The sequence below is a fragment of the Taeniopygia guttata genome, chromosome 1A (genome assembly GCF_048771995.1).
Source record: "Taeniopygia guttata chromosome 1A, bTaeGut7.mat, whole genome shotgun sequence".
In the NCBI taxonomy this organism is placed as follows: domain Eukaryota; kingdom Metazoa; phylum Chordata; class Aves; order Passeriformes; family Estrildidae; genus Taeniopygia; species Taeniopygia guttata.
Window position 1 is genome coordinate 26359874 of NC_133025.1, and position 17021 is coordinate 26376894.

The following is a 17021-nucleotide window of genomic DNA, read 5'->3' on the forward strand; positions in this document are numbered from 1 at the left end:
GTTGTGCCACATGAAACTAGGCACAGCATGAATGACAAATCCTCAACACTGTGTGGGCTCATTAGAAAGATTTGTATTCCATGCTGAGCTGAAGGAGAGGGAGTGACCTGGGAGACTCTGAGCAGACACTAAACCATGGAAGCAGCAGCAGAAATGACAGCAGATGGTAGGGTCATCTCATTAACTGCATTTATCTAATAGGAGACTTCCCATATATTGTCAAGCAACAATAAAAAAAAAATCTGTCAGAAATTCCACCTGGTCATAATTGATCATCGTTAATAAATCTGTTCCAGAACAGGCTGCCAAAATCTCAGATATGATTGTATAACTGAAACTAATCAGCAAATGATAATTGCTGAGGTGAGTTGCTTTGGTTGGGTGACAAAAGGAACCAAAGGCTGTGGCTGCTGGCAGAGTAGAAAGCTGTTCTGTGAAGGTATGCTGGGCTGACAAAACATCCGGCGAGTTTGCTGTTTTGGTCTAGCTCTGTGTGTTGTGAAACATAGGACTGTAACACTTTGTTCTAGAAACACTGATTATATATAAGTGAATAAATATTGCAGCTATATTATACAAATTTGCCCTATAAACCACAGGTTTATTCCTGATTTCTACATTGGTCTCTACAAAAAAAAAAAAAAAATAAATAAAAATCAAGAGACAGGAGTCTACCTGAACTAGAGAAAAAGAAAAAACTTCATTTAAACTGTATTATGAATGTATTGTTGACATAATGCTGGCACGTTTCAAACTATAATTTAACTTTTTATGTAGTTATCCATACGCATTCCTGAACAGAGGCCCACAGTGGGGTCAGGTCCCAGCCCAAGTGGCTGGGAACCACTGGAAGTCTCATGATCCAAGGCTGCCGTGCTGGACATCCAGGGCAATTCCCCAGCTACTCTGTCTTGCCCCTTTGGAAGACCAGCCTCCTCACTCTATGCCATCAGAATTGTTGGCACCTGCTGCTATGACAGATGCCAAAATGGACTTTGTGTTCCGCTGCTCCACCAGTCAACCAGCAGCACACTATGAACATGCTTTAAAACACGTCTCATCCAGTTTGTCCCAGTCTCTTCAGGTACCAGCACCACCGCCTCAGCCCGGCCCGGTCGCTGCGGGCAGCCGCGCTGTTGCAGCCTGCCCTGGAGCTTCTCCCTGAGCTCCGAGGCACCCATCGGCGGCGGCAGTACAGGGCTGCCCGAAGGGCTGCTGAGGAGCTCCACCGACTCCCTGCTGCCGCGTGTGCCACCACACGGCCTGCTGGGCCGGACAGCAGCAGGAAGAGCCGGAGGGCTGCCGGGCCCTGGGGTGTGGATGAGCACAAGGATGCGGGCAAAGGAAGCAAAGAGGATGAGGGCAGGCACTTCACAGAAGACACAAAAGGTTGCCCCGCGCAGTGGTGGCGGCCTGGATCCCCCGAGACGGCGGCAGGGACGCGCAGTGCTGCCAGCGTGGGCCGTGCTGCTGCTCCCGGAGCGGGCTGGGCGGCTCTGAGCGCCGGCTCCGGGCACCGGCAGAACCTGCGGCGGCACACGGGGATTTACCGGGGGCGTCACACACGGCACAGGCACGGCAGTGACACCTGCCACGGCACAGGCATACATAAAGGCAGACAGTTTGTGGTAATTGGGAATAGGGCTGCAGCTGAACCTCATCCCTAATGGGCTACAGCTGTGCAGGACAGGTGACCAGTATTGAAGGAAAAGGGACATGGAGTGCCGAGGTGCACTGACCAATCACAAAAGGGTACAGAGGGTGCACAGGTGTAAGGCATGGAAGATGAAGGGTGTAAAAGGCTGGACTGAAGAACAGTAAAGAGTAGATGCTTGAAGCCTTCTGAAGTGGTATAGTGTTGCTCGGTATGGGGGTGCTTAAAGCTTTCTGATACTGTATGGTGTATCGTGGCCGTCTCGACTGCGATATATGCTGTGACATACACTGCGACAGGCACAGGTATAGCACAAGGGCAGGCGCCCCGCGGCTCGCCCCGGGCTGCCCCGACCGGGCCGGAGGTTGCGGCAGGCGCTGGAGCAGCTCCCGCCTCACCCGCCCTGGGTTCTTTCCTGAGCGCATTGCCAGGGTGCCTCTGGGTACCACACTCCCTAGCAGGCTAATTTTGCCTGCCTCCCCATCTTTCTTTTGAGGAGTCAGTTTAGACGTGTTGCTTTGTAATGTGTGCGAGTGTTTTCAGTCAGACAGGGTTTTAAGGGCAAGAAAGCATCATGCCTTGCTGTCCTTGTATAATGTGTTTAGCAGCACTAAGAGCAATTTACTTAATAATGACAGAAAATGACAGTTTTTTAATCCCACCGCTGAATCCTTAGCCTGGCTCCAACTCAGTCAGCAGCACTTCACAAAGGATATTGCTGCAGTTGTCTATTTTTATCTGCTGCGGCTCCTCGGGTCTTCTCTAGATGTCTTGTATTCTCTGCCTGTAGAGCAACATATTGACAAGGTCATACAGCACTCGGGAAGACTGAGCACTCTGCCTCACCTGCTTTGCCTGCATTTCACTAAGTGCCTATTAAATGATGCTTTAGGGCAGCACTATGCAAGGAAAAGGGCAGGCTCCCACCCTTAAGCATATTTCCAGCTGGAAATCATGGCATAGTAGAGTCAGAAAAAAAGGTGAAAAAGCAACATATCAGAAACATTGACTCCACAGTGGAGGCTGCTCTAGATAAACAGGTTATTGAGTATATTGCTGTATGAGTCCTCAGCACCCAAATAAAAATATTGCAGGTAATATTCAGTTCAAAAAGATGTTTAGTTCTTCAAAAGGGATATGTTCTTGCACAATTTAGTTGTAAAGCAACTATTTTCTAATTTTTTTTCTAAATATGTTCAGAATGAATGGCAGACTGGTGGTGGATAATGAAGGTATTAAGAGAATGTGTCAAAGAATACATGATGATTTTAATGACCTTATGTAATTATCTAATAGAAAATAAACTTTATGTTTTCCAGTACTTATGGTCTCACCTTTTCCTTTGGTTTGTCTCTTCAGACTAAAGGCTGTTTTGAATATAGTGGTTTATTAATAAGAGGGGTTTTGGGTGGGCTTATGCATTATGTAATTGGGAATACCTACTAAGTTCTGTGTGTAATTGGAATTCTTCATAGAATAGGAACAAAAGTATTTGAACTTCAAGACGAAAATATTTTTGCTTTAGGCAAATTACAACCAACATAATTTTATTTAAGCTCCTTCCTGCAAGATTACTGTATCTAACAGGAGTATGAAAAAGGTGTATATGATCAGGTAAATACTTGGGATGAAAATGAGAGCTCTGTAAACCATCTGCAATCAGATATTTCCGAGGCAATCATCTTCAATAGACTAATATTGAGATGCTTGGATGTGGTAGAGAATTGAAGCATAAAATTGCAATTACTACAAGGTTGTGTTGTACTTCTGTAATGTGTTTTGAAATCAAGTGATGCTATATATTAGAATTTTAAAAACACTTGCTAATATGCAGCATACAATTAGAAAAAAAACCCGAAATAAAGGAATTCACATTCTTTCTAAGCTGTCAGAAATAATGAGATCAATGTGGTATATAATAATCTACATATTTCTCATGTGTTTGGAAAAAGCCCACCAAATGTAAAACCTTAAGTAAATTGATAAGTCTAAAAGCACAATTAGTGTACTAATTTCATCAAATTCAATAAATTACAAGTGAATATTACACACCATTACTAGAAAAATCTGGTTTATGCCATTGGATAATTATCAGAGTAGCTTTGTCAAAGCAAAAGTTTGGATTCATCTGGATTCTGTTCCACAAATTTCAGAGTACTTATTTCCAGTTTTGAAGAGCCAAATAAATAGTCTTTTACCTCTTCAGTCCCAAATTGAGAAATGTATTCCCATGCAATGCAATGCAACACCAATCTACAAAGAAAGAGATGAAAAAGCCCAACGCAAAAAACCACATCCCCAGAGTTTCAAACCTATATATTCTAATCCCTAAAAGACCAACATTTTAGAATTATTTCCTTTAATATATATTTTGTCCTCATACACAGAATTTTCCCTAGCAGAGCTAGTCGCTTATATTTTAGTCTCCTAAATGAAGTTGTAATGGGGCTCAGTGCATATGATTTACAGTGTTATCCAGAAAATACAGGAATTTTATTCTGATATTTAATCTTAGTTCATGCTATGATCTCTGTGTATCATATGAAAATGTGTTTCATACCTGACACAAAACAAGTGTCTCACTTGTTTTGTCTCACTTTTCAACCAAGATGTATAAAGATGCTTTATCATCATCATACTAACTGCACAAAATATTCATGGTACTTTGAAAATCTGTAGTGGTGTTAATGGAAGATATGTTTTTCTAGGCTTTTGACTTTTTCTTGCGAATTATTTTAAGCCACAAGACATGCACTTTTTTAAGAATAAATATTTTACTGTATGTTATAAGCTTGAAAGTTCACATTTAATATTTCAGATGTTGGTATTTTCCCCTTCTTAAAACCTAGTTTTGTGGCACTTGGTAAGTCTGTAAAATTATGCATTCCTTATGCAAACTATGCTGTGGCTTAGTTACAAAACGGGGGTCAGTCATCTTGATCTGATTTTAAAGAAGAAGTTTGACAAGCAGATTGAGTGCAGTTACTTGTATTTACATCACTGCAGTTTGGAACAGAATTTCTAATCTGGAGAAAGCAATTGAATTTACCTTATTATACATGCTATATTGAATGCAATACATTTGAAGGGATATATGTATTCTACTGGCAGCTCGTATATGTAGTCATTTAAAGTTTTCAAATAAGAGATCCAAAAGTACAAGGCCTGACCTCACTCTTTTTTGATACTTAAAAGTCTGTATGAACATATATCTTTACATTTAGCATTCTCTAGGTTTTGAAACTTCTGTGGCCAAGGTGTGTTGGTGTCAGCACTATGCAAGTAGCTTAGCATTTAGCTCACATGCAGGTCTGCAGTGTTCAACCTAATAGCACCCATGGCATTCCTCCTGGAAGGGAGACACGAACCAAATGTGTCCTTTTTCACGTGGTAGTCACATAGTTAAAGCACTCAGCTGGTCTGGGGTCCATCAATATGCAGTTTCCAGGCAAATCTTTGACCATTGTTGAGACTATCATAATGCTGTTAGGGTTGTAGAGACCATATCACAACTTGGGACAAACCTGCAGCAGTAGCTTCTTCCCAAATTTTATGTTAAATTATGTACTGTATTAATGTTGTATGTAATATACTTTAAATGTGGCAAATATTAGTTGGTGACCGTGGGACACAGATTTCCAGTTAAACCCATATGAATATCAAACCCAACAGAATGAAGATGTGCATTTGTTCTTCCTTGTCACATCTTATTTTTTCTTGTATGTGTGGTGTGCTCGTTGCTCTCATTGGAAAAAACTGTGCTGCACTCTGTCATCTACAGCTTCTCCAGCACATTAAAATGCTCTCCTTAACAGGCTCCCAGCACAGGGTAAAACAGCCCTCATACAGCTCTCTCCATTTAGGTGACACAATCAGCAGTTTGCTGTATTGTCAAACACAGCATAATTCAATTCATGTATTTCTAGGGGGAGCAGGACACTGTGATTACATACCTGCTGCATTCTGCCTAGATAATTTCATTCTTCATTTAAAAGTTGCCTGCTGAAGCAGAGTCAGAGAGCAGCTCTCACAACTTCTTCATCTCCCTGGATGAACATTTCTGTGAATAAGTCATCGCCTGTATAACCACCAGCAGTAAAGTACCACAGCACACAGCTCATTAAAAGAGCTAATGCAGGTGCCTGTCCTCGGTGCAGGATCTGGCACAGCACTTGGGACTCTTTCACCTGAGTGCACTGAGGCACACAAGCCTGACCAATGGTGCTTCTCCAACGGCTGCTGTCCTGTAGCTTTGGTACTGGCTGAAGAAACCAAGCAGCTCTGAGTGCCCGCTCTGAGGACCTGGGTGATGGATGAGCCCTGGGTTCATCCATCAGGCCAATGCATTCCTGTGGCTGGGAAGGAGACAAAGCAGAAACATAAAAGCTAGGTACTTGTAGTTGGTACTACAGTTAGCCCTAAGTATATAAACCCAGAGTATACTACAACATTTATTTCCCTGCAAGGGATTTATATCCTTTTATTGATAGGTTTGATGAAGAATTCACCTGGCCATAGCAGAACACATTTTCACAGTTTTCTAAGATGCTAACCAGTAGACATTATATGCAGATGATAATCTTTTTATCTTCAAGTTCGAAATTATTTTTTGCTAAGCCTTAAAAGTTTCAATGTGTATGAACTTTAATGGACATCTGAGATGAGTTTTGCAAAAGAAAATGAGCCCTGTAAGCTTACTTGTGAATGTACAAATATAAGCAAATTAAAAACATGACTGTTTTTAAGGGGATTCTATCACTGAGATTCATTTTAATGAGAGACCCAAACACCTGTGCTGTAGTGCCTTCTGGCAAGAGGATATATGCATACATGTAACTGAAGTCTGGGAAAAGCTTTAGAATAATTTCCATTGCTTTTCCTAATTACTACCATTAAATTTCATATTTTTAGCTCCTGGTGAGGCTGTTTTCTGTGAGTTTTAACTTTAGTGGTTCATGCAGGAATGTCAAGATTAAGGCCTGAAAAAAAGTCTATAAAATGTTTTTAAATTATCAAGTATGCAATGAAAAAGAGACCTTTTCTCATTGAAAGAAAAATCTTACATCAGGTCTCAAGTGGCTCCAAGGTCAACTGATGGGAAATGAAATTCACTGCAGTAAAAAATGGCTACATTAGATTTGACTACTTTATGTGCCCCTGAAAACTACAGTGTTTTTTACTGGTGTGACCAGCAGACAAAGAGTGACAAGTGAGCCAATGCCATAACTCCGTCATGTCTTCTTTGCCTGTTGCTGTCCTGTACCTTAGGTGGGGCTGGCACAAAGCAATTTATCTGTCCAGGGTACAGAACTCCAACAGAATGGACAGACCAAGATGTGTATGTGTGGAGAGAAGTGGTCAGACAGATCAATGGCTACACCCAGAAATTATACTGGTAAATATATACGTGTGTGTGCGTGTGTAGAGATACTGAGAGAATAGATGGCAAGAAGCAACTCGGTTCCACTCAGTTATATAATCATTGTTATCAGGTATCCTCATATAAACTCATTAACCTTCAGATTGAGTATTTTACAAAAGAGGTCCCTCATGACTCAAAATTTCTATCCAAACAACATGAATATAACTCAGAGGTATGAAATTAAGCTATACAGTTGAGAATTGTCTCCTACAATGTACCACAGCTAAACTTTATGCCAACATGATGAGGTTTTGGAAATGACTCATTTTGTCTTCAACCCTTGAGGTCCAGCAGGAAATTTTAGAATAGGCATTGAGCACTCTGAAAGAAGAAGAAGCTGTTTAAATTACAGTATTAAGTTACCGTTTTCTTTTACATCTTAGCAACAGCAGTCAATATCTCTCTTGTACATGGAGTCAATCTGGGATGTATGGATTAACCCTAGAAATTCCTGAGATTCAGAAAGAAACCAAAGATTTCAGAAAGGAAACTGGGATCAAAATCCTTTTCCCTACAGACTTCACTAACTACGTTGGTGCTTGTACAGTAAATGCTGCTATTTTAAAGCAAGTTAGATGTTTTTACAATCTTGATTCTTTGCGATAAGTGTAAGTCATGCTCTGGTAACTCATATCAGGTTTAAAAGCCTTGTCCAGTCAGTGGTCTGATTTAAGTATGTGCAAGTGTAGCTTGCAGGAAAAGAGGATTTCACAAAGAACTAGTAGGTCAAATGAGAAATTATCCACAAGGTCATACAACAGCTGAGCAGCAATGTTTGGACCATAACTCTGAATTTAAGTGTCTCACTTCTGCATCCAATGCCTTAGTCATTTATCGGCTCTAATTTTATGTGTTTGGAAGGAATTTTTCCCATGGGAATTTTCAAAAAGACTGCAGCTAGTTGTTCCTTGGAGATTCTGGATTCAGATGGTGCTGATGTAATTTAGAAAACATTTTAACTCAGCCTAGGCTATACTATTAGAAGTAAAAATTGCTTTAAGCAAACAAGATATGCTCAGAACATGGTGACCCTGTAATAAGGTCCTCAAAATACATACTAAATAGAGGGAAACAGAGACGACAATTGCCCCTAGCAGTGACACTCACTGCTCTCCTGTAACATTGTGTCACATACTTGTTATAATTATATTAGTAAAGAATGTATTTTACTTTCTAAAGTAACAATAGATGGGAAAAAATTGAACAAAGTTATGTGTAGCCTTACTAAAGAAAACCTTTCAAGAACGATTTGATGGTGCCCTAGGAACTAATGGTGCTGACTAGGAACTAATTACAGCTGCCCCTCCGGCCTTGGGTTTGCTTGCAGGGAAGTTCTGCTTACCTGTCTCTTGTGCAGAAAACAAAGATACCACTCAAGCTCCTGCTCATGGGGGTGGGGGAGGGAGGTGAGTTGTAAATAAGAGACATACTCTTGTTGCCATACTCTTCAAAGCGCTGCACTTGGGATATGCATCCATTTGGTAATTGCACAGGAGTTTGGACACAGCAGGATTTTGTGATTACACAGCTTAATTGTTCCTGCCTAATATAAAGGGCTATTTGTTTTTGTCATTTGTCTTTCATATTCATCCACACTTTCTATTATGCTTTTGCTTGCTTCTCCCACACTTGTCCCCTACCAATTCCTCCAGACTATTATTTGCCATTTCAATACACTCTGCCATGCACACCTCAGTTTAATTCTCTCATGCCTCTGCTCTTTCAGTTGTTTCTGTCTTGGTAGCTCTCAGCCTGCTCCCCTGCTTCTAATTCAGCTCCCACTCACTGAAAACCGCTCATGCTGATTTTACTTAATACACTATAATTAAGGATAGGGTTTTTCAGAGAGGTTTTCAGAGAGGTTTTCAGAGGTACATGCATAAGGGGATGGACTTTTCATGGCGCAAGCTATTTATTATGCTTGTTAGAAACAATGTTAAAATAAAGGTGGCTACAAACACTTCAGGTAGACACCTTTGACAAAGAATAGACAATAGGCGCCTTTGTGAGACCCCAGCAATGAAACTGTCTTAAAATGTCTCTCTCCATACTCCTTTGTTGAAAGGTGGGTTGCCACACACAATTATTATTCTCTCTGGTTAAAAGTGAATAGGTGGGGGAGGACTGTGTAATAAAAAATATATAGTTCCTGAATTGTCTAGGTCTTCAAAACCAGCATATTATTAAACAACAAGCTGAGAGTGGTCAGATGCACTGCTATAGCTAGAAACAAAGTGCTTCCTTAACCTGGTTATTCGTGTCAGGGACAGCAATGCTGTGTTCAGGTGGCACTTACTGTGTTTTTGATTTAAGCTTCCCTGGACACTAATGTTTAATGGAATTTGAGGAATTCCAAATGGCTTCACAAACCACTTCTTACTCTGATGAAACAAAGAAAGAATAATACAAAGGGTAAAAATGCCTTCTCATCCTGCTCTCATCAGAGTATTATGGGAAACATGTAAATAAAATAAATCAGCACCTCATTCACCCTTCATCAACTGCCTAACAACTTGCAACCAGTTAATTACACACCTTTAAAGTGCCTGTACAAGAGAAATTATTCAGAAAAAAGCTTCTGCAATGAGAAATGACAGCACAGAAATACTGACTCAACACAGACCCCATACAGGTAAATTTAAGCCTTTAAATCGGACAATACTGAAAGAATGTACTGCATGTAATAGTAAGCTAAATGTTGTCTGCTTTATGCTAAGCATTTAATAATCATTAATCTACAATGATTGCTCTACATTTGGATTTTGCTACTAACCTTTGTAACCTCTGCACTTGAAAGTGGGAGGATTTACACATTACATAGAAGAATTGAATGCTAAATTGATTAAATATGTTTAAGAGTATTAAGCAATAAGTAATATTAGGCTGAGTTACTTTTACATTTCTAAATACTTAGGGACCCATAGCTCAGGTTCAGTAAATATATTATTGCTATGGCTAGCAGTAGAACATGGACTTTATACTGATTTTGCAAATATTCTGAACTTGTCAGGCTTTGTTGGGCTTGCTTTAGCATTGCCACAACTGTTTTACTTTGCTTATCTGTAACAACAATCTTATAATGATAAGGAAGGACTTCTCTCATGTACTGATTTCCACACTGGTGACCAGTGCTAGGCAGAAGGACATGAGGAAATGGAATGGAGCTGGATAAAGGGAAGTCAGATTGGACATAAAGAAAAGGTTCTTCACTGAAAGGGTGGTCAGTCACTGGAACAGGCTCCCCAGGGAAGTGGTCACAGCCACAAACCTGCCAGTGTTCAAGGGGCATCTAAACAACTTAACCACATGCTTTAGATTAGGTATTCCTGTGGGAACTGGGGAGCTGGACTCAAAGATTTTTATGGGTATCTTTCAAACTGAGATCTTCTATGTTTCTGTGTTTTACTTTTTGGTACTTTTATATAATTGTGGGATACAATCATAACACAGAGTAATATGTGGTAATACGCAGTTGGGAGAATGAAATGTTTATGCCCTTCATAATAATGCAATGCAGGGGACTACAGTGTTGGAATGACAGGAGTGGGCGGGAGGTGCAAGATGACACTAGAAACTTCAGGGTTGTAAACAAGTCAGTGTTGGTCAGCTAAAAATACACTGACCTGGGAAGTTGGGAAAAGCCAGTTGCAGGGGTAACAAAGCAAACAACTCCCATCACACTGAACCAAACCATCTAAAGGCCAGTGGACACACTGAAGGGTGAGCAAAACACCAGGGAGGTGAATGTTAGGAAGTTGTTATAAGAATTTTAGTTGTCTATTATAGATGTGGGGTTTTATTCCCTTGTAATAGCATTGTTTTCTTTTTCGGGTTTTTTTTTTGTAATTATTAAATCTGACCTGAAAAACCTTTCATGAGTCTGTCAAGAATTTATGTTGACAACAGACTCTTGACTTTGCAAATCATGCTTGTTTTCTTCTTTCCTGTGTAAAAATATGAGTGTAATAACAGTTCCTTTAGGAATACAAGATTATTAATTTGATTATCATAAGTTATTAATCTATAATTGATATATTTTCTGGCCCTCAAAGATTATACTATTTTCACTGACCCATGACAGGATTTCAGGAATAAATTTGTGTTTTAATTCTTCCCTTTTCCCTGATGGAGAGGTCACTAGAGACCTCTCTAGTGCTCTGTGGCTTACCTGACCAACTGTATGCAAAATCTACTTTATTCTGACCAGACTGTTTTTCAGTGTGTATGAGGCATAACATGAATAATGTGTGATAGTCAAAGGTAGCAGGAGTTAGGTTCCTAGTCATGTAATGAAATGGAGATGTGCACAATACAATACTGAAGATGCTGCAATCATATTTTTTCCACTACAATAGCAAGTTTAAGATTTATTGCCCTCTTTTGTTCTACACTATTGATTGCTGCCCTTGGGCCACAAGTTTTTCAAGCTGCAGCTGGACTATATGAAGTGTTTATCTGCAATATCCATTAAGCAATCAGACTTTTTGATCCTGTGCCCTTTTCTCACTGTACCTTTCCTATGCTCTGAGGCAGTTGGATCTGGCCCAGTATTTTCCTTCAAAACACACTCCCTCTGAGCAGTACACTCAACACCACTCAAACATTAATTTATTTACTATATGAAGGAAGATAGAAAATTCCTTAAATACCCTACAGATAGTTGTATTTGCAAATGTTAGGACTTTAACTCAAAGCAGATCTTAAATATCTCCCATAGATTTTCTGTACTCTTAAAATGCAAAATGAAATTAACCTGGAGGAAACTGAAGTAAATGTGTTTTTTAGCTTAAAGCTTGCTGTTTGAGAGTCTGTTGAGAGTCTTTTAAACGGATATTGCAGGTAAAAGTTTTGTGTATTGCCAAGAATGTTTTAGTGGTACTCTCAACTGAAAAGTAAGAGGTGGGTAAAAAGGGCTTGTTTTCTCTTTATTTCAGTCATAGATGCATCAAAACATAGAAGCAGCAAAACATTTTCAGTACCTCCTTGTTAAGAGTTGAAAGCAAAAAACCTTGCCATTTACTTTTGGGTACCAATGCAATTGAGGTAGTAATACTTATTAAAAAGATAAAAATAAAATGGTGCAAACATTGGTAATGCATCATTTGCAGTTCATAGCTTTAGTATCAGCTTTGATAAATTTCACTTTATCCACAACTAAATAAAGAGTAAGAATGGGCATTTCCTGCTAGCTGCTTAGCACACACCTGATTTCAAAACGAAGAGAACTAATAAGCTGTGATTTGATCTTGAGAGGTTTATAGCAAAAATCTTTAATCTGAAAAGAGTTTCAGCTCAAGAGTTTTAGAGGGAATTATTTCATACTGTCAGCTTCAGGTGCATGGAAACATTGAGGCACATTCCTGTAAGGTGTTTCTCCTATGTTACAATTAAAAAGACAATACTGTGTTTTGCAGCAATATTTGTAAACAATTAGTGAAGGTTTCACAGTAAAATATTTACATGAAAATGGAGATGATGGATAGCAGAGGCCAAATACTCTATTAATTTCTAAACAGTGCACTGTAACCTACCTCTAGAATCTTGAAGACAGCACACTATTCAAATGTGTTAAAGAATGCATTAAATAAAGATTAACCAACAACAAAGTTGTTGGTTTGATTGTAAAGGTAACGCTTATTTAAAAATGTGGTAAAGGAAAACAAAAAGTGAGATAGGGTATCAATCATGCACAGATAGGGGCAGAGGTGTCATCTTACATTGGTTTCCAACAATGGCCTAACTAGTAGAAGTATCTCTCAGCATCCAGTGAGGAACACCCTGAACCAGAGTTAGTGTCTACGTGTGTGATAATCTGCAATGGATTTTCCCTCCATGAATTTGCCCATTGACTCTTGAAGGTACATGAACTATGTGGAAAAACCTCCTTTTTCAGACTATACTGGCACCCACACTTGTTACAGCAATAGATAAAAACAACTAAACACTGAATGAGAACACAAGCCCTAGCGTATCCATCTGCACCAGCCAGGAAAAGCCAGCCACCATCCATCAGGCCAGTACAATGCAGCCAGCTCTATATACAGATGTGGCTGACATCACTCCGGATCACATCTGGTGTATTCTAGAAGTCATCGGCTGAACAAAAATCCTGCCCTTTTGTGTGGGTTACACTGTATGCAAGGTACACAACTGCTTTGTACCGCAATATTAAGAACTCTCAATATTACACATGACTATCCAAAGAGATTTATTGTTTTTCAATTGCCAAAAAATGGCCACATGATTATACTCGTGTATCACTGAAGGACAGCCACTGCAATGCAGCATCCTCAGGGTTTTGGGGACTCGAGCGGTACCTACAGAGTCTGAAAAAGGATCAGGCCGGGAGCCTTATTCCGTGCAGGCCTGTCGGGCTCCGTGTGCGGCACCAGGCGAGCCCGGCAGGCCCCGGCCGGGCCGGGCCAGACCCGCCGGCAGCCGGGGCGGCTCGGGGCGGCCGTTCCGGGAGCACCGCGCGTCACGTGACGCGGCCGGCCGCGGCCCGCCCCCCGCGGCACCGAGCAAAGGGTAAGCGGCGGGAGCGGCGGGAGCCGGGCGGAGCCACGGGAGCCGGGCGGGCTCGGAGAGCCGGGGCGGGGAGGGGGCCGGGGAGCTGGCTGGTGGAGGAGGGAGCGGGGACGGGCGTGAGCAGAGGGGATCCAGGTAGGGCGGCGGGGACAGGCAGGCGCCGCGCGGCGGGCCCGGCCGCGAGCCCGCGCCAGCCGTCGGCGCCGCCTCCGCCCCGCCCCGGCCCCGCCCCCGCCGCGCCTCCCCCGGGGCGGGTCCCTGAGGGGCCGGCGGGAGCGCCGCTCGCGGGTCGCCGCCGCTGGTGCCGCCCGGCCCTAGTGCGGTGTGCGGGTCCTGCGTTCCTCGCCTCTCCGGTTACCGAGATAGCTGCTTCCCGTGGGGGGCGGCTGCATTAGAAAGAAGCGGCAGCGTCAATAGCGAGAAGCACCGCTGCTCTGTGCGCCCTCCGCCTGTCAGCGGCGGTGCGGCCGTGCCCTGCTGCCGGTGCAAGGCGGGGTGCTCGGGCGGGGGAATGGGCTCGGAAGCGACGCCGGGGTTCCGCTGCCGTTCGTCGGCGTCATGTCTGCAGCTGGGACTTGTACTGCACTGCGCTTGGTCCTGGACTAAATGCAGTTCTTACTTAACGTGTTTTTCTGCTTTATAAACTTTTGTCACATCTTGTATTTGTCCTATGAGGACCACTGTTAATGGCTGTTCTCCGGTATCTTGATGTAGTGGCTTTCCTGCTACCCTACAGCCTGGACATCTCAGAGAGAATTTTTTTCTTATCTTTTGTTTGTTTGTGTGCTTATAATTATATAACCTCTCCTAAAGTGGCTGCTTTCCCACGTCTGGTTCTTCTCTCGCAGTCTGTTATTATTTAGATGCTTCTCTGTGTAAAGGCTGCAATGCTTGAAGCTGAAGAGATTCAGCCAGTTCCTAGACACGTCTCTCTGGTGTTCCTACATTTTTTAAGGCAAATTTTCTTGGATGTTGGCAAAAACCTTAGATAGAAAAAGTGCAGCTGAACAACAAGTAGACTCTAATATTGTAAAATCTTTTAATTAGCCAGGATTTCATTATAGAAGTTTTACATTTTGTTTTGGTATTACATCCTTGTTCTGTGGAACTGGAATTCATTGAGCACACCAAGATACCAGAATAGGCAAAGCTGCTTTACATATCTCTCTAAGTAACTTTCTGGTACCACTATGTTGTTATTTTCTTTTTTCCCCCCGAAAAATATAAACCACACATATTTGTTCACTGTTCATCTAGGAAGAAAATTGAAATTTTCAACAAAATATACTAGGAAGACAGAACCTCTTGAGGATTTTCAGGTTAAATGAAATAATTTCTCTAGAAAACTTCGGAATTAAACTTGATTTTTCCAATATGCAGCTTTGTAACTGAATACATATGCATTTTGTAAAAAAAGTTAAAATTTTAAACTACTGTATTTAGAAGATTTTCCAGGAGTCTCTAATTTAATTTACTTTTAAAATACAGGTTCTCTTATTTAACTTGTATGTTGTTACCAAGATAAACTTTCTCCTGGAACTCGTGGTTAATAACTATACACATGGTAATTGGTTATATCTAGGTTCCTGAAAATAATTTTTTAAGCATGCCAGCAATAATTTTAAGATTCAAATGGTTTCACAGTCACAGTTGTAATTTTGTGCTGAGATCTTTATAAGTTGATTAGGGTGCCACAGATTTCAGCTGTTTCTGGAAATCCATATCCTTGTGCTTGTTAAGTTGTTTTGCTTATTCTTGAGACCTGAGAAACTCACATGGCAGTCAAAGTTATCACAAATCCCAGACTCGAAATCCTTATGGTGGGGAATGATGGGAGTACACCAGGTCTGCTCTTAACAACTCCCACAGTGACCTCTAGAGTTCAAGGATAAAACATGAGTTGTTAAAATAAAGGCAATTATTTTTTGAAGGCATAATTTTCTGTATTAGTTTATTACTATCCCCCAGAGAGTAGATGGTAAGTAGTTGGTTTGTTAGGTTTTACTGATGGGTTTCATGGGAATATTCTGTCACGAAGTCAGTCCCAATTTCCCTATTTCTCTTCTTTCTCTTGGAATAATTTTTTTAATACCATAATAAATATTATTTTCAGTCATTATTCTGTCTTTGTATACTTAGTGTATACTGGTATGCTTTAAAGAGTCATAGCTGAGAATCTTGTTTCTTCTATTAATTTGTTTTTGTATTCATTTGACTTTCCATTAGTCTAGAAGAAACTTCCCTGTTCCATATGAAGCTTAGTTCTTCTTAATCCAAAAGCAAAACCTTTTAGAAGAGTTTGTTTCTGATGATATTAATGTTTGAAGCTGAGTGCTGTTAGTCTTATTTTTAGGCTGTTCATTTAATGTTATCTGAATACTTAAAGTTATATATTTTGGTGAAAACTGAATATTCCCCTTTTTTGTTGTCTTTGTTTTTGCCTAAGTTTGGTTCTGGATAACCACAAATAACATCACAGTTCTGTGGTGCTTGAAATAATCCAGAGAGTTGACTAAATGGATGTACAAAATCATTGACGTTCAAAGGTTATGCTAGTGTAAATATTATTTACAAATTCATTAAGTTTCAAAGCAACTCCTCATTTATGCAGTCTACTTGAGAGCAAAACATAGCAGCAGCTGGTAGTTATTTGCAAAGGAAACTTTAATTTAAACAATTAACTTTGGTTGCAGGCATTGAATCCTTAGGCTGAAAGCAACAGAGAACCTTCAGTTGTAAGAAGCTGAACATATGTTATGTTGCTCTCTTAAGTGAGTTCCAAAAATTGATGTAATTTAGTACTTTCCTTTATCTATGGTATATATTAATGATCTTTAGTTTCTTTGAAGGTGCAGGAACATGAGTAAACACAAATATTGTAACTTGTTTGTTAGAAGAACTGGTAATCTACCAATTGCCTTTGTGATAGTACTTGGAAGATATTTCATTACATCACATCTGAAGTTTTAAGTGCTGGGAAAAAGTATGATTTCTAACAATTACTAATATTTTTAATTGTAATTCCTTTTCTTGATGCTTGTGTGTATAAAATGGAATCCTGAATAACTTGTCAGAGCTGAGAAATGGCTGGTTACTTTCCATCCTAAACTAATTGTTAATTTGGTTGCTGAGAGTAACTTTGGTCTATAGATGTATTTTCTTCTAGTTTTGCTTATATTTGAAAAGTGAAATGTTTTGTTTGGAAATACAAGATTGTCCATTAGGGTAAAATTTGCATACTTGAAACACAAAATTAATTTCTAAGAATAAGAAATATTAATTTCTTTCCAGGTACAACCAACTCATCAACTAAGCCTTTGTACATGACATAGATCCCAGTGATGGCATATTGTATGATGGTATTTTGTATTAAAAGAAGAATCAGTTCTGCATTAAACTGATTTTTTTTTCCCCCAG

The 17021-nt window shown here is 40.4% G+C and overlaps 1 protein-coding gene and 1 long non-coding RNA gene across 18 annotated transcripts in view; one reads left to right on the forward strand and one right to left on the reverse strand.

Moving 5' to 3' along the window:
* Window positions 1-2847: 2847 nt before the first annotated feature.
* Window positions 2848-13794, reverse strand: LOC121469186 (uncharacterized). The gene is made up of 2 exons (XR_005979111.2): window positions 13398-13794; window positions 2848-6009 (listed from the first exon to the last, which is right to left on the reverse strand). It is a non-coding gene; the product is annotated as an uncharacterized lncRNA (long non-coding RNA).
* IMMP2L (inner mitochondrial membrane peptidase subunit 2) overlaps window positions 13453-17021 on the forward strand; it is a 410600-nt gene continuing 407031 nt past the window's right edge. For all 17 annotated transcript variants that reach the window (XR_012052822.1, XR_012052823.1, XM_072921854.1 and 14 more), the window contains exon 1: window positions 13453-13604. The gene's annotated coding sequence lies outside the window, so the exon portion shown is untranslated. The remainder of the gene's footprint in view (window positions 13605-17021) is intronic.